The sequence below is a fragment of the Branchiostoma lanceolatum genome, chromosome 2 (genome assembly GCF_035083965.1).
Source record: "Branchiostoma lanceolatum isolate klBraLanc5 chromosome 2, klBraLanc5.hap2, whole genome shotgun sequence".
NCBI classification, from domain to species: Eukaryota; Metazoa; Chordata; class Leptocardii; order Amphioxiformes; family Branchiostomatidae; genus Branchiostoma; species Branchiostoma lanceolatum.
Genome location: NC_089723.1, coordinates 9,575,053 through 9,593,690, shown reverse-complemented (window position 1 = coordinate 9,593,690; position 18,638 = coordinate 9,575,053). Strand labels below are relative to the sequence as shown.

At 41.1% G+C, this 18,638-nt stretch overlaps 1 protein-coding gene across 1 annotated transcript in view; it reads right to left on the bottom strand.

Moving 5' to 3' along the window:
• The window catches only part of LOC136427396 (uncharacterized), a 77,469-nt gene extending 63,505 nt beyond the window's left edge, over nt 1-13,964 (bottom strand). Inside the window, exon 1 of the mRNA XM_066416221.1 lies at nt 13,606-13,964. The gene's annotated coding sequence lies outside the window, so the exon portion shown is untranslated. The remainder of the gene's footprint in view (nt 1-13,605) is intronic.
• Nucleotides 13,965-18,638: the final 4,674 nt, after the last annotated feature.

The window sequence follows — 18,638 nt, the reverse complement described above, 5'->3', positions numbered from 1 at the left end:
TAATAAAGAAACAAAGGGTAAAATCTGTCTTCCGGGAGGTACAATCGTTACTGGGACCTTGCCTGTCCAACATTGATTGGTTTTATTTAACCTTCGGCTGTTGCGGACCTCCAGGTGAGTTACCGAAAATCCATTACGGAGAAATGCCTACCGGTACTCTCAGTCCCTCCGATCCAATCCAACTTTCGGTCAAACAAAACCAATTAATTCTCCTGCGGCTCACCTGTTGGAGATTTAAGTGCCTTAACTCTCGGCGATTGTGCTGATAAAGTTACGGCAGCAGTAAGTCATGATCAAAGGGCCCCTTAACATCCCACCCACGGTGCAGAACGAAATATGTAAAGGTAGTCCCATAGACCTTTTAAGGCCGCAGGGGCAGTGGGTTGTTATCCAGCCTTCCAGCCGCCTCCCCAACCGAAGTCAGGTACCCTCCTTTATACCTGGGTGGAGTTAGGAAAGTCGTGTAAAGTGCCTTCCCAAGTGCACGGCATCGGTGGCATGTAACGGGATTCGAACCCGGTGTCTCTTGGTTCTGGGCCAAACATCCCAACCGTAACGCCAACATGACGCCACAGAAGCGAAAGATGTCGGCTGAACAAAATGTTTCACAATCAAGAGGTATTTACTTGAATCTTCTGCCTGTAGGGTGCAAAAGATTATTTGGTCAAACCGTCCGTACATCAAGACGGTACTTGACTTGCTTGACGACAAATTTTCCTATAAATTCGGTTCTAAACATTATCATCAATTTTACATTGTTGGCTGAGAAGGAAACACTTGATATGAAAACTCTTTTTCTCTAAATCGTGTCATTGATATTGAATTACTATAAAAGGCCAAGATACATTGTTCCTTTTACCCTCTCAAGTTCATACCTAAGCTTCTCTACCGTACCCAAGATCAAAACCCCTTCATCACTCTGTAGGGACGAAAGAATTACCCATGGTGATAATGCACGGAGCCTTAACAGATAGGAATGTATGGGGATCATTTGTATCGACTAAAGGACGGTAATAGCTTTTATTGATCAATTCTCCCAAGTGTAATTCCCTCCCCCATGGTGAATCATGTGCGGCCCCATGGGCAGACCGTGCGGGTACATGGTATTCATCTTGTGTAGAGACTGACTTCCATGGTAATCTAGACCATTATCTAAATGATTTAATGAACTACTACCTCCCAGTTCCACCACCCCACTGCTATTCACAGCCACCCTGTGTCTTCATCTGATGCAACTGGTGCGCCAAAGGGTAGCTTTAAAGAATGCTTGCAGCTAGATGTGCAAAGGGTAACGTAACATGACCAGTTTACGTCCGATTTTTTCAAAAAGTTATTTATTCTAAAACCGCGTGGACAGAGCTAAATGTTTAACCCATGGGTAGAAATATCAGCTCTTCTAACAAGAAAATGCATGGTCTGTAAGTTTTTCTCCGCCTGTTTAACGCCGTGCGAGCATGTATTTATACTGGGGTATATGGTGTACAATTGAGCTAGGCTTACCCTTTATCGTCCACCTCCGTATTTTCCCTTCTAGCGCTATGCTTGAAGAACATAGACCGGAAAAAATGCACAGTAACTGTCGAAAGTAGTCTACAGACAAATGACAGTAAAGTCACTATGTTTGTCCTTCCGCTTGCCCGTAGCGATGGAACAAAACGATTTTTGTATTGTGAATTTCCCCGAAATCAGCAGCACGTGGCGTTCACGTGATAAACGCATGGCTATGATGTTATGCCGTACAAAAATGTATCATCTGAGCGGGGGTCGCTAGGTTGTATCAAACCTTCCTAAAACTGGCAAGAGTTTCAAACCTCGAATCACCATGGATAGTCTGCATATCAAAGAAAGGTCTAACGTCAGCTACGTTTTAAAGATACTAGATATCGAGTAAGTTAGAAAAACATGATGGAATACGCGGTGTCGAATTACATATGAAATGCGTCATGCATGACGCTTCCGTGCAACTTGGTGTTACTGGTTCAGGAGTTTATTCTGTTATGTCGCTGGACGTAAACCCTTTTAAATGTTTTGTATAAAAGAGAGAGATGGCTGAGGATCATACTTATGAGGTTCTTTGTTTCTCATGGGAACAGGCTTTGGCATAATACACCGCGACATGTGCACATGACCAAATCTGGACGTTAACTACTCCTGCACGTAAATAGGGCATGTTACGTTAGGTGTGGCGGGTCGTTCAAGGTAATATAAACTGCTGTTGCTGAGCCGCGTGCCTACGAAGCTGGTGTGTTACACCGAAGGGCGATAATACCGGCTACAGAGGTTTTGTTACTTTACTCATATGTTGGACCTAACTGATTACCAATGTGCCAAAGCATGAAGCTAAGACATATGTATTCAAAGGTCCCACCCAGGCGTTCTCGTTATGCTGTGCATCTATATACAAACATACATATTACGTAAAAACATACATGCGTACAAATGCTGCCCAAAACATTACCTTATTCACCAAAGTAGCTAAACAATTCATTAAGGTCTTCCTCTGGTACTGTTCAAATGAAACAGCTGCTCTTGCCTTTGAAATGGTGGAAAATAATTTCATATACTCACAAAATGTGAAGAACATTTCCAAGGCACGTGTTTGAGTATAAATACTATCAAGTTGTATTGCTAGCTTTCTCCATAGTTTCGATGTGTCTGAAATTTGTTGCAATTTTCCTGTATCATCTAAAGACATGTGTCGTATCATACAGTCTTCTATGTAGCTTCCACATGAAGTTGCAAGTCAGCACTTTTGCGTAAAGGCAGCAATATATATGCTAATGTCTGAAGACTCATAACCAGTTACTAAAGGAGTTCTGTTTGGTTTCTGAGTTCGTTCTATGGGGAGGCAGCAGGAACATGGACAATCTATTTTGTTATATGAATATACAATATTATCAATACTCTGGCAAGATCTAGACATGAAGACTTTCCCGAATCAAAACAAATTACCATACTAAAATCTAGAATTCCTTGGTTTACATTGCAGAGAGGAGACTTTAAAAAGTTACAAGTTCCTTTGTTATCTCGACTTTTTTTTCATCCAGAGAAAACTCAGCTTAAAAGTGGTTCAAAACATTCTCCAAGCATGCAGAGCCGGTTTCGGTCGAGAGGGCTAGTTCTAAGTGGCCGCAATTTTTAACGTTTCATTAAAAGTCGCGGAAACGTAAAAAAAAACGCAGGAATTTCTACAGAAAACTTTTATTGGAGAATAGTTTCAAATAATCTTGCATGTGGCGGTGACCTAACTCAGGACAGCCCAAATAAGTTCGACAGATTCACCAGTATACAAAAGTTACTCTTCTAAAAGAAGTTGAATGTCTTGATGTTCTCCTGTTTAAGTATGTGGTTAAGGACATTCTCCAAGTGCATGGAATCATTGTCAAAGTTATGTGGTAATTGTGGTGACAATACTTTGATATTCTGGTGAAACAAATAGTACGATTATATCGAGGCCGTTTGATAGAGCAGAGCTTGGTGGACAAGATTGTGACTTTCTTACCATATGCCCGGTTTTCTGTCGGCATTCTCCACCAATGGTGGTTGGAGTTGGTTGAGAGTGGTGAGTTGAGAGTTGGTGGAGAGTGCTGACAGAAAACGGGGCATATGATAAAAGGTCACAATCTTCTCCACCAACCTTTGGTAATTGGAGAGTAACCTCAGACGAACTTCAGATCTATTGATATTGAGTGCACTATACAGCACAAAATGGTGACCGTTGCAAATTATTTGTCAAACTGACGTAGAAGTCAGGTGCTCAGTTATTTTTGTCAAAATATTTTCTCAAACTCATAATATGCATTGATTGAATTTTTCTATGAACAAAATCTGTCATTTATTCCTAACTCCATGTATGACAGCCATATTGAAAAAACATCTTGTCTTATTTCAGATTCAGTTTCTTTTGAATGGATGCAGAGACAGTGTTTTGCATACTCCGGTAGATACACTGTCATCATAGTTGGCTTTTCCAAAATTTTGCATGGAGTGTGCTTGATATAATAATGCACATTAGGTACCAAATGGTCGAAGGCGTCGCCAGACAGACGCGACGTTGTGGGGGTATCACCGGAAGCGTGCCATTAAAAGTTCTCACTGGAACAAAATGGCTTAAAAGATTTACCAAGCTGCGACAATGGTGCTAAACAGGGGATTATGTGGCTCATGTGCTCAATAGTGCTGAATAGAGGACGTGCAAAGATTGAGTCCAATAATCTCAACAAGTGCTGGTCCATTGCCTCCTTCTTTAGAATGTAATTCACTTAAATCTTATGATGGATCACTGCCATACTTAAATAGGAAGCGGAAAGTGAGGATCCTTAGGTAGGTAAGGATGGGAGTTGTAGTCAAAGAGGGTGACTAAAATATTCCAATTTAAGTTTACAGAAGGGAAGAAGGGAGGGACTAATGGGTTTATAGTAGGGAGGGGGAGTTAATACCAAATACCACTTTAGCCCCAATTTCCTGATGCAACAAGATGTTCTAAGCACTCCTATGTAATTATTTTGAAATTTTCATCCAAAAACCCCCTCCTACCCCGAAAATTACTTTTTGTACCCTGAAAATGTGTGTTTTTAGCCAACATACAAAGCTTATCAACTTATGATGTCGTATAACGTAGAAATATGTTCATGATGGTCCATTTAATGGTGTTTCATGTGGTATGCCATACCGTAAGAGTACTTTGTCAATATTATATTGGTCATATTATAGGTCAAAGGTCACCAAAACGGTAAGAAATGCCTATTTTGGCAAAATTTCACAATATTCTCACATTTTGTGAAGTTCAATGTAAAAAACAGATGTTTGTTATGGACCCTTTGACTTACCTGTGGCATCTCATGCCATAAAGGTACTCTGCATTATAAAGAAAATTGTATATCAAGGTCAAATTGTAGGTTAAAGGCCACTAAATGTTCCAGAATCACATGAACCGTCCGTTTCCGATATTTTCTCGCAAATAATATTCATGATGTTGGGGGTATTTTCGTCTATTCAGAATCATGTGGGAAGTTAGTAGGCACAACTTACTATGGTCACTATAAATACGAGAGTCAAGGTCACATTCGAATCAAGGTCATTCACAATACGAAAGGCCATAGCAACCCACTGAAGTTATCTCAACGCATCAAGCCATGGGATTGCATTGTTTCACTGTTCTGTGCCAAAATTTTACAGCTTCCCAACTTTTTGGTCTTGTACAATGTACAAATATATTCATGATAGATCATTCAAATTATTTTTGTATGTGTCATATCGTATGAGTTTGTTGAATCTTAAAATCTAACGTCAAAGCCATATTGTAGATCGTAGGTCATCAAAATGCCCATTACCTTTTTTTGTCAAAAAAATCCCACGTTTGGTATAATCTGTCCCAAGTGCTTTGCTATCTGGTTGCCTTGTGGGGTTTCCCGGGGCCTTTGCGACCGTCAAAGCCACATCACATTAGGGACAAAATATTTGCAACATAAGGGTCAGCCATTCCCGCCCAAATGTGTCATTCTAATTGGGGGCAAATTCTAATAACATATACAAATTGCAGTATTGTGTTTTTAATGTGATGTGGCTTTGACTAAGTGGCGAAACTTGCATTCACCATAGTTGAAGTTTGGCAGGCCCAGCACTAATAAGGTCAAAAGATAAGAAGAAACTTGAAGGGGGGCGACCACTGGTTGTTCTGCAACAAGAACAATTGGGGACGAACACATTGGCTGCAGAAATTAGGCCCTTCACATCAGCTTCCTCGCCAATATGAATCGGTCACAGTCCAAAAGAAGTGAGAAATGGAATTTAAACTGTCATTAATCTTCATTAATCTGTGGTGAAATGGAAAAACTGTTGGGCAATTTTCTATGAGAACAAATCGGGAAGGGAGTCCCAAGAAAACATCGGGGACTGAAAGGAAATGCAATTTTTGTATTGGGGGAAGAGGAAATGAAATTCTTGCATTCTATATGGAATGGCCCCAATGGTCACTGTAAGGAAAATGTCTATAGGAAGTGGGAGCGATCAATGAAACAAAAAATGTGAGGCAAAATGATTTTGCCAGACCATGCAGAAGAAGGAGACGGAACGGAACTGAATACTGATACAGGATTTGTTGGGTCAACATACAAAGAGGCTACGGAGGAGGGTAAGAAGTATCACACAGGTGATGACAATGTAATTGGCCTGGTCGGACACTGTACCCTATGATTCGCAGATACGCCAGGCAGGAAAGGCTACTAGTATTCTGGCCCTCACCTTTTCAGAAATTAAAGTTCATGGTGACAAGCGCAGATGCTATATCATGGCGATGGGAGCAATAAGAAGGGGTGCGGATCACGATTAGTGGTAAATATTGTGCTTCCCTACTCTCCAAATCTCTTCTGATACAAGAGAAAATTTTGTACTGCTGAGAGTAAGAGTCCTCAATATGCTGCCCATTGTCACCTCAACTGTTACATCATAGGAAGTTAAAATCAACCGGCTCTATCTAAATATCTTCAATGTAAAACATGGTAAAGTCACCAGGCTGTCTTTACCCAAAATGTCTCCAGTTTTCAAACATAGGAAGAATGATAGAAATCTGCTTAGGTAAAGGTGTAGTGGCATAAAATGTGGCTATGCTGATGGACACGAGATCAAGAGGTTGGATTCACGGCATTCCTGTCGGTTGTGTCCTTGTCCTTTACACGACTTTCTTCACCCCATCCAGGGGTAGAAATGGGTACCTGACATCAGTTATGAAGGTTAAAGACAGGGGAGGGATGGGCACCTTCTCCTATTACCGTGCCCCAGATAAAATGGATAACAAACCACTGCCAGAAAGGCTATGGAATGAACTCACAACTCGCTTTATCTTTATGAGGAAAGAACCTGAGCCAAAACATTTTAAAGTACCAACCTCACATTTTACTTCCGTGGCTTATGTGTTAAAATGATGTCAGTGGGTTCGTATCACCCTTCTTATGTTGAATAACCTTGATTCCATTGTGACAGTGACTCTCGTATTTATGGTGCACATAGTAAGTTGTGCCTACTAACTTCACAAATGAGTCTGAACAGACTAAAATACCCCCACAACATGAACATTTGCGAGAAAATGGTTGGCACAGGGTGATTCTGGAGCATTTGGGGGATCTTTAACCTTTTTTGACCTTGACACAGAACTTGTTTTATAATGCAGTATGTTGAGTCCATTTATAATGTCATTTATGACATGACAAACAACAGGAAAGTCAAAAGGCCGATAACAAACATCTTTTTCTACATCTAACATCACAAAATGTGGGAATATTGTGAAGTTTTACCACAAATAGGCATTTTTTACCATTTTGGTGACCTTTGACCTGTAATATGACCTTGACACTCCACCTTTTGAAGTGCAAAGTACATTTATGGTATGACATGCCACATGAAACACTATTAAAGGGACCATTATGAACATATTTCTACGTTATACTTAATCAAAAGTTGATAAACTTTGAATGTTGGCAAAAAACACCCGTTTTCGGGGTGCAAAAAGTAATTTTCGGGGTAGGAGGGGGTTTTCGGGCTTGATTTCAAACTTTTCCACATTAATGTATTCCCAACACATGGAGGCATTAGAAAATCAGGGCTAAAGTTGAATCGGAGCATTTTCGCGAAATAACACCCCTCCCTATTTATAGAAAAAGCCTAATGCAAAAACGTTTTGGCGTCCTTAAACAGAGAGGGCACCTCATACGCACGGACACATAAACACAAACAGTCGGGCACACACACACGCCCACACACGCACTAACACACACACACAACCACACACGTACATACATACATACATACATACAAACTCACAAACACACACCCTCAGGCACACACCAAGAGACACACACAGGGACACACACACACACATACACATGCCGCACACACACACACGCTAGTAGATACCCCTTACGTACAGACTTGTACAAATTTGATTTAGCCACTTGGAGACATGGACCTACTGTCATCACGGGGATTCCCATGACCCAAATGCCAGTCATCATAACTTTTCTGCAAGCCCATATATATCAATGTTATATGTGCATTCATTGTCAAGACGGGGAGGATCTAGGAAGCGTGCCTCATGAAATGCAAACTCAAACGTTCTCTACATTTGCTTTTGGAACAGAAAAACCCAACAAATCCAATGTGAAGCATCAAGGTCATCTTCCATAACGCGTGACGATACATTTACAATGTGTAAAGATTATGGAGAATGCCTGAGGATGTTTGGGGTGAGTTTCATGCCCTTATGAAACATGGAGATGGCACTGACACAGACTACACAACCTTAGACAATGCCTGGATAACTTCAGCATGGTTTGAGTAACCTCACATGACATCTCTACATATTCAGTAGCATGTTAAGAGATGTAGAGCTTATTCCGTCTCCTCTGAGGATGTACACCTGGGCTCTGCATCATCCCCTCCTGTCCTCGGGCGTCCCTCAGAGAAAGCAGGTGTTAGAGTCCTTGCATGCTGGCGGGAAATCGTTTTTCAGAGAGCAAAGTGTTACCAAGGACAATGCCTCTTCGTCTTCGACCAAAAATGTGTTTTGAAAAAAGTTTGAAATTTTAGTTTGAATGAATGCCATATTAGGTGAAATCTATGATCACCAGGGAAGACAGTGTTGGATTGCCCGCTTACACCACCGTTGTTGTTGCTCTTATAGTCCAGGGCTTAAGGTAACCTCCAGCAACATTAATCCGACGATCGATTTACATAAATCTGCCACTTTGAAAAGCAGTGAGAGATCTCTAGTGCAGCACACCCAAGGTATGCACAGTTAACATATACAGGAATGCATTATATTGGGGGACGTTGGGTTGGAGATCAATTTCTTTTTGACAGACAAGGACGACGTGGCACCGCACTCAATTGTGTATAACTTTTATTACCAATGCCACGTACAGATAGAGAACGACAACCCATTTTTACACCTAGGTCATGTTAAGTGCCTTTCCTAATTATAAGGGCACAACATCGGTGGCGTCAGGGGATTCGAACCCGAGATCTATCTGCACGTATCTTTTCAAGCTGGCAGAATTATTTCCCCTTTGGAATTATGTCAGTAGATGTTACTGGTGTTTGTGATTTGGTTGTTCTATTCAACCAGCAACTTGTCCGTGACTTTTGTATCTGCTTCGCTGAGAATTCATGCTGTGTAATGGATGATATATTTGAGGTCGGTTTGAACCATGGTACATGGACTCTCCTGGGATAGCTCCTGTATTCAGTAAATCCTCGGATAATCCCGTGTTTGATTCGCCAGGGGCTTCTGTGTCGATGGGAGTAAAATGAGGTGGCAAGGTCGGTCACTTAGCGAGGACAGCACCATGAATCATCCCGCTGATCGATTGGGGAGACCTTCTTACATGACGGGTGTGTCTGACTCCTGTCCAATATCATTACCTCAGAATCTGCCGGGAATCATTCTTCCATTTGGAAGGGAATGTGCTGTAGCTAGAGTTTTAGATCGTTTTGACAAGCATGACAGACGATAATATCGATGTACGTAGTTCTAGTCACTATCAGACCCCATAGATTGCTGGAAATAGTCTAAATTGGCCAAACAGAATAACATGGAAGAGGAGATAGCCAGCCATAGAACACAGTTTGCAATCCCCTGGTCAAGTATTCACCGTATTTTTGCTGAAGTCTACTATCCATAACCCCTTAAAGATGCCTAGCTCGTCCAGCTTTATTTCAATTCTATGTTGTTCTTCATCATAATGTTCTACACTACACGGGAGGTAGAATAGTGATCATATCCATTGACTACACTGTACAGTGTACATGCTGCTGTAATCCATCCATGGTAGACTGATCACAAAAACTTGACATGGTGATACCTAATCATGTCGGGTCGGTATAAATTTGCCTCTTATCCATTCTTGTACCGTATCCTACAGTGAGCCTGCCTATGCTTTACTAATGGATGCCCTGTGCAGTATTAGTACGGTCAACTTGCAATTGTACTTTCCAGTGCTGCTAATGTGGGCAGTCAACCTAAAACGTATTTCGTGTATAGGCCCTTTGGTGCAGAGCAGGGGAGAGCAACGGAATACAGAACACGCCGCAGGCAAAATTTATGTTTTATGTGATTTTTATTGTTGAAGAATCACTCCTCTTTGGGAACAATAAGCAGTGTATAATTCATCATTACTTCTGTATGACCTCGAAATGTCCGCAGGACCCAAAAGAAGGACCACGGCATGGTGGTTACCTACTTGGCGAAGCAGCACTACTCGTACGCCTGGGGGAGTTCTTGAGTTGGGCCTTTTGCCAGTTGCTTCGATCAAAATCACAGGCCTATACTGAAAATCCGCCTTCTGTCAAAGAGATCATGTACCTTGCAATAAGTCAGGAAAGCCATACAGATCGTCTGCTTCTCTATATAACTCTTAACTCTACATATAATTGCTTTTTTTTTTTACATTGAAGATGTCACAATATGTTGGAGATAGATCTGGCAATGGCGATGTGTCCGCCCCTTTTATTAAATCCAAATCTTTTGTGGAGAAAAACAAGTCGTTCTCTTAATCTATGCCATATCATTTCAAGGAAGTTTTAGTCTGTAGCCTATGAAGCATTCTGCTAGCCGAGTCTGTCATGACTAGGGCTGCGCATTGGTACTATGTACCGGTACTGTACCGTGAAAGTTGTTAATAGTTTATTTCATTTTATGTTTTGTCATTATTTAAGACGTTCAGAAGAGCACATGTTAATTTTTTTTTCAAATTGTTCAGGTACAGGTACAGGTCCGGACCTGGACCTAAACCACTGTACTAGCACCTGTACCTGATGTTACGTTTAGGTACGCAGCTCTAGTCGTGACGCATACATCATGCAGCCAGTAGAGCCTGCTACGTGCCTCCCATGTAGCGGTTTGGCTCGTGCTAATTAGCTGCGTGAAACTGTCTTATCTTCAAGTGCAGAGGTGGTGTTAATGAAGTGAAGCAATTGAAGGTGTGATACTTAGCAGCTACATAAGCACGTATATAGCAACGGCATTAGTACTGACATATTGATACAGTCACGTCTAAATGACAATATCTGTGTAACATTTTGCTATCATGTAATGGCCTTTTTTTTTTTTTTTTTAAATACAACACATGCCCACAATTGAAATTTGTCAAAATCTTAACTTAATTCAAACTCCTTGACGTTCATTTTCTTATGGCGGCCTAAGATTTGTTTATGTCTCTGACATAGTTATGGTTATTTTTATAGTTATAGTTACAGTATATGACATCAGTAACTTGCCAGTAGCAAACCCCGTTCTTGGAACATCGACACCGAGCGCGCAGTCTGTTTAACGGTCTGGTCGTAACTTTTCCTGAAAGCTAATTTGTCCGTTGCTTTTGACAAACAGAGGCAATTACTGCGAGATGTCAGACTGTACAAAAGCATAAAGCTGCTGAACGTGAGAAACATCTCCCGACACAAACACCACATCACGCGCTGAGCTGCGCATAGCCCCGGGGAGTTTCTGTGAACGATGACTTTCTTTTCCTTCAAATAGCCTGCGTCGCCAGCCTGACACATGAATCTACGTCTTCTTTTGTTACCAAAATACGTTGCTGACGACTGCCTTACAAATTACGTCAATTTGGAACACCAATTTCGATCGATATTAAATATTAAATTCATCACCATCACTCAGATCACTACTGTTGACGGTAATAGGACAAACAAGGTAATAAAGAACTCTACTGTAGTCAACATACATCCATATACACAGGGAGCTTCATATGCTGCATCCATACTACTTAAACATTATAACAGTCTCGAGATGTAATTCAATCTCATACCAATTGTGCTGTACAATGCATACTGGCAGGAACCACACAAGGAGGAGGATCGACCGTAAATGGAATCATATTTTGCTTTAATAGATGTCTTATAGACATAGAAGGCACCTATTGCATCTGAATGCAAGCTGTTATTCACTCGATGTATTATATGCACACTTGAATAACACTTCGTCTGAGTCAGCAATTGCATGTAAGGTAGCAAATGATTGTTCTGCAAGGGAAGACTTACTACTCCTTTGTGCAAATGTAACGTTGATAAAAATCACCCTAAGGCTGGTGATCTCGCAAATGGTGTTTTTGTCAGTGTGCGAATCTCTTTACGATCACAGGGGATTAGAAGAAATGGATCTATAGGATCTCGTAATCTTTCTTTTGGTGCTGAATAAGTCTAGCAGAAACCGACATTGGCTCTGTGGTAGGCATATATCGTTAGTTCAGTAGTTGCCTAGTAGCACATAAATCAGCACGTTCCCTTGCTGTGTCCGTAGCAGGGTATATTTTCACAAGGGGGGGTTACCAGCCCGGCCCTTCGCCGTTAACACGCTCGAAACACCTCCTCGAACTCTTGACCTCCAATGTACGTCCCTTCTGAAAGACGGGTGCAGCCCCAACCGAGATGTCCCCAACCCATGATTAAACCGGGGTCTCCAAGTTACCCACAAATTAGAATCAGGAGCTCAACTGTGACGTCTCTAAAAGGTGAGCTACATGGACATCCCTGGTAGGCATACATCAAAGAAATGAAAAGAAAAATGAATGAAAAGGGGATGGAAATCGATGACAGACGATGCTTTCCAAAAGCAGCGTCAAAGTTTACCACAATATTGTATTATACTAAATCAAGAAAGTACTATATCACCTGGGTTCACGATGGGGTCCTCACAGATAGGGTGTCTGATACCTTTACTCCACATCAATAACCTCAACTATCAATATCTCTACAGTCACTTTCAGAGCTTTGCTCAGCCTTATACTGGGCCATTCGGGATCTCTGGGCCTGCCTTTGTAGATCGTGTTCTTTTTCCACGAGGTTCTCTGTTTGTTGAAATCTTTTTGTCCATCTGGTTGCCATGTAAGACTGGTCGTCAGTCACGTTGTTAGATGTGCCATTGTTCCTTCTCTTTCATGTCAAAAATGATTGGGAATATTCCTACGTGCGTAAATCTCTTGGATGGGCTGGCAAATATTCGAGCACAAGTAGAATGCAGTATCCTTGAGGGCAACCTGAGCGATAAAATCTAACAGTTTCACCCTGTTTTTTGTTGTTGAAAAGCACCTCGCCGAAAACATCTGAACGAATTCGTAGAACTATGTTATTATACGGTAGAGGAAAGCAACATATCTTGGGCAAAATTTAGCAAAAAAAGGGTTGAAGACATTGAAGGTAATGGATCCTCTAGAGTTTGAATGTAAAATGCCTTAGTATTGCTGAGAACAAATACAAACAAACGGAAGAAATAGATATTCTATATTGAATATGCAGTACCAGGTAGTGATCACTCTTATTTTGTTTAATACACTCCAATTTTAGTGTGTTTGAAATAATCATACTCAATATTCCAAAAATGACTACTCAAGCAACTGGATAAAATTTTGAAACATCCGCTATCTTTCGTCAGTGACTAGGGACAGATCTGAGAAACCAGGTTTTATACCAATTGAAATTCTAAATAGATATATTAGTGAGGTTAAGATACTTTTATCCAGTTGCTTGAGTATTTTTATTTGGCGTATCTTATTACTTGAATGTCTAACCTTCATCAACACACTCAATATTGCCTACCTTCCGTGTAGATGGTCCAATGTCAGTCCAAGGTGTTCTCAGACATGCAGCTTCTTTACCCAGCAGTAGATCGGAAATGCCACGGCGCATTGGTCTGTATAAATACATGAGAATCAGCGCTCGCTTGACTGCTACACTTGTGTTGGTTAACGAATCAATTGTCACCGGTGGGAAATCTTTCTGAATGCCAGCATTGTACACCACACTGACGTATAAGACACACCATTCTGTCTCAATTGTGCGCTGCACGTCTTGAGCGCTGATGTGTAGTCCCGTGGTTTGAATGCTACGGATAAACGCACTGCTTGGAAGTGATATATCAGAAAGCGTATGCCTTGTTAGACGGCATCCTGAATACGTACACCAGGCAGAGCAGAACACATATATGAAGGATACACATGTAGGATACATTTGTTGATCTACTTTCTTCTTAGTGTCACAATGATAATCCTGACCATAAAACTATCAAATGAATGTCTTCTTGGTTCCATGAAAAATAGAAGTATTGTTTTTGGTCTGCATGTGTGTCCAGGTTTGTGTGTGTGTGTGTCCAGGTTTGTGTGTGTTTGTGTGTGTGTGTCTTTCGATTTGTGTTTCCAGATATCTGTAGTTAGAATAACTTAAGAACCTCTAGATTGATTGTAATGATATTTGGTACGGGATAGGTGTTGGCAAAAAAAAATTCCAAAATCAATTTTAGGCCCCTCTGGTGTGTGAATTTGGTACCACAGCAAAATATTTGAGTATGTTTTTCAAAACATTTGTCCCGGACATGCCTTTTTTCTGTACACCGTTTTCCCGTGTTTGTAGCATGAGCTATTGCGTCGTACCGTTTGCATTGTAACTGCCGACGTCGGGGCGGGGGTGTAAAAACCCAGAACGTGTTTGACATACGCGCTATAATTATCTGCAAGGTGTCTGTCAGGGCGGAGTTGTGCAATGGTTCGTGTACGCGTTCCAGTAGAAATGTGTCCCCGAAGAGACAAGATGATGAATTGGGTATTCTCCGTCCCTTCATACGATCATTCCGGCGTGTCCAACCTCACGGTCTCTGCGGAGAGAGGTTGATTGATTCAATTTGACGCAACCGCTAAGCATGAATGTAAGCGGTGTTTCAATGTTGGCATCGGGTACAATGCAGTTGGTGAACTTCGCGAAGGATTAATTCTAGGGTAACCGAAACTGTTAGATCGGCAGTCAACCACTGTAGCCTCCACCAGGCCTTCCTACGGGGGTACGGATCGTGAATTTGGCCAAAAAAAGTTCGATAATTGACCAGGAGAGTCAGTCAGAGCCTGCAAATGAAAAACCTATGGTGGCCAAACTCTCCTGGCGATTATTCTTCCTATAACCGACGTAGTCATGATCAGCCTGGTATAAAGGCTGTAGCTATACAACTACAGTACGGGTCTTGCTGAAGTAACCATATACATGTAACAAATTTACTCTTCACTGGACCGAGCAAGATAAGTGGTGAAGTCATGACGCCAGGACAATAAATGAGATAACATCGAGGAAGTATTTATGACACCACGTTTTCACTGACATCTGACGGTATAAATGCATGCCTTTGACGTCTTCGTGCTTTATACTTTGTCCAAATACTCTTGATATATAAGATAAAATCAAAGTTGTAATATTGCAAACACGACCGATAACATCACCGAAGACGTATGTATAGAGCAAAAGTAAAAGATAGCGAACGTGGCGTGGTGATATGTACAGTCGAGAGATGGATCTCTCCAGCCTGTTTTATGGTGATGAGATAGAATCGCCAGGTCACGCTGTAAACATCACCCCAGCTCATTGCAGTCTTCACACCGACGCGGCACCTATAGGTCTAACTCATTGGCAGCTCATCGTCTCCGTCATGCTTATAACTTTCCTTTAAAGCTATCCAGACAGTACGAGGGAGGGAAGGATGAGTGCATAGAGGACAGACGTACCATAGAATGCTTTATGGCCGCGCCCATCGAAAACGTACGAGTTAACACACCCTTTCTACTAGAGGCTGAGACCTCGCTGCGACCTTGCTGCGACGTACGATTTTACAAATTACTCGACGAATTCTATAGCTTAAAAACTAATCTTTTTACAATTTTTCTGTTTTGTTGTTTTTCAGTCTTACATTGACATTTTTCATGATATTCCAATTATGAAATCAAGCATTACATATATCAAATTTAGGTTGCAGGGAGACCGCAGCGTGACCGTCGTCTAGTGAATGGGGGTCTTATCGTCCCGCCCATTGACTACAAAAACGTCTGAGTTAACTCATAAGACTTGACTGTTATGTGAGTCAAAGGCATATGAGCTGGTAATTTTGTAAAGGTCAGAACTTAATAAACCCCCTGGAGATGGAACGGTTTTACGAATGGGGAATATAAGCGCCGGAGGACATCTTCAAATAAAATAAGGGAAGTTTTTATGGCCAAGTTTTCACGAGTAAACTCTTCATAACACTCTTTCAAGGACTATATTATTGATGTAATTATTGAAGCCAAATTGTACAACATGCAGTGCCGAGCGAGCTAACAACATCTGTGCCTGAGGAACGTTTACACCCCATTCCACATGGGCGGCAACCTCACTGCGACCACGCTGCGATCTAACATCTGATGGAGCGCTCAATGAATTCCATAGAAAAAGAAAAAGAAAACTTTTTGCATTGCGTGTGTTTTGTTGTCTCTTCAGTCATACTGTTACATTTTGTATGATATTCAAATTGTGAGGTCGGTGGTTACACAAATTCAATTTAGGTTGCAGTGAGGTCGCAGCACGATTGCGGGCTAGTTGAATAATGCCCGCCAATGGAAATGTCGAAATACGTACGAAATCTATTCTCTCAGGTGTACTCTCATAATGTTGAGTGCGTGTGTACGGACGGGTGAAGTGTTATTGTTCCTTGAAAATCACTATATTCAGAGATTGGCAGCGTGTTTGGGTTTACTAATGATCACAAAAGCATATCCTGAAGAATAGGCAATGAAACGTAACGGATTATTGGATTTCTGCGAACGTGGAAACACCATTTACCAGAGACAATGAGGCACTTAATATATCCTATAGTTCCGCATGTCTGGTGCGCTTCTGCCGGAATGCCTACTTTGATGACCCTTTAATGTCTTTCTTTAAGCCGTTCAGGTTAAAACGGGTCACTTACAGTGGCGCTATTGCAGGTCAGACGTCAATGCCATTATTGTGTAAGAATAAGGGGTCGTCTTTTTTGAAACTGTTCCAGGTGCGAGGGTGAGTCAAAGGTCATGCAAGTTGTATCATAGCATGTTTGATTTTGCTATGAAATGAGTTGGAATTTGGCACAAGTGTAAAGGCACATATCTTCTTAGGACGCAAATATCTAATCTGTTTGTTCAGATTTATATGAGCGACTGAGTTGACTTCAAGATGACCTCACCCTTAGAAGTCCATTAGACGAAGGGACGTCAAATGCAACATTTCCAATAACAAATGACATATTTTGGTCTCAAGAAAATATGCGCCTTTACCTTTAGCTTTAAGCCAAGTTTCAACAAATTTCAGTTAAAAAATTAAAAAGAACCTGCTTTGTATAATACAATTTGCATTATCTTTTGACCCACCCTCGTATAAATGCCATGTGTCCTTGTTAATAACATTAGTATTCATAACGGCTTCTGTTTCCAGAAAGATAGCTGGTGGCTGGCCACCGATAGAGTCTAACGAATGCCATGTTTTATTGTAATGAATGGATGTGGAATGTGTAGGGGGAATTAAGTGATGTAACTAAGTAGTGACACGCAATTCTCTTAAGTGCATAATTTATTTCAATCCCTCTAGTTAATATACCAATAACGCTGTCAACAGAAGTATAGTTTAGGGGGATCATTGTTGCGAAAAGCACATCGTTAGCATGTAGACACATCCATCTAAAGAATAATTGATTTTGGTGTCAATTGTAGATATGAAATGTAATGATTCATTGTTTACTGATTTGTTCAATGAGACGATGTCAAATTATTGACATTTAAGACTTTCTTGTTTCTCGTTAACTTTATCCAGAATAGATGAGTCTTGAATAATTAGATCTTTCATCATGGCTAGTATAGATGTCAAACAGGATTAGTGGTAACAAGTTACACCTACATCCCACTAGGGCGGCGACCTCGCTGCGATCGTATTGCGCTTTGACAGATCGCTTAAAGAATTGCATAAATTAAAAAAAAAGAATTTTTTTATGCTTAGTGCGTCTTGTTGTCTTTTTAATCATACATGTTGCATGATATTCCAATTATGAGATCAAGGGTTACACAAATTCCATTTAGGTCGCATCCAGGTCGCAGCGTGATCTTCTAGTGAAAATCTGAGATATGTTCCATCTACACACAGCTGAATACGCCAATAGGCGAGAGCAGATATTAGTTTCTGACATCTCGGTTCTAATCTTACTGTCGAAACGGATGCTGTTTCTTTTAATTACTAATGATATCCTGGAGCTCCTTACGCTGAGATAGCAGGAGGCATGACGTCATCATGAGGACGTGTGATATCCTCCTATAATTTGAAGGTGTTCTCTGACTTTTGATGTTCCAAATCCTCTACGTTAGACAATTCTCTCAGGAGCTCTGCAATTTTTCATTTTGCCGCAAGGATACGTTTGGGACGCAATCTGTGTACAAATTGCTCGCCATCAGTTTAGTTCTTGTTGTAAAAAGTACATCCCGTGAAGGTTAACATGTTTATAACGTGCGACGCATTTTCTCTCAGTACTCAGATATAAATCTAACATCCAGTAGTAGCGACATGGATGTCCTTTGTGTTTGCCCTATTATGACCTGCTCATTCATCTTATAATTAACCTCATGGGGTCACAACTCTTACGGTGATTGCAGTGTAGCAGGTAAAGACCGTTGCCATGAAAATGGTCTGTCGTTATAGTGGTTCGTCGTGGGACCGAAGTGAGTGATTCCATAGAAAACGAACCTTTCGACGGTGATAGCTATGGCTGCCCCATAGCCTAACATGTAATACTCATTATGTTGCACAACGTAATATAC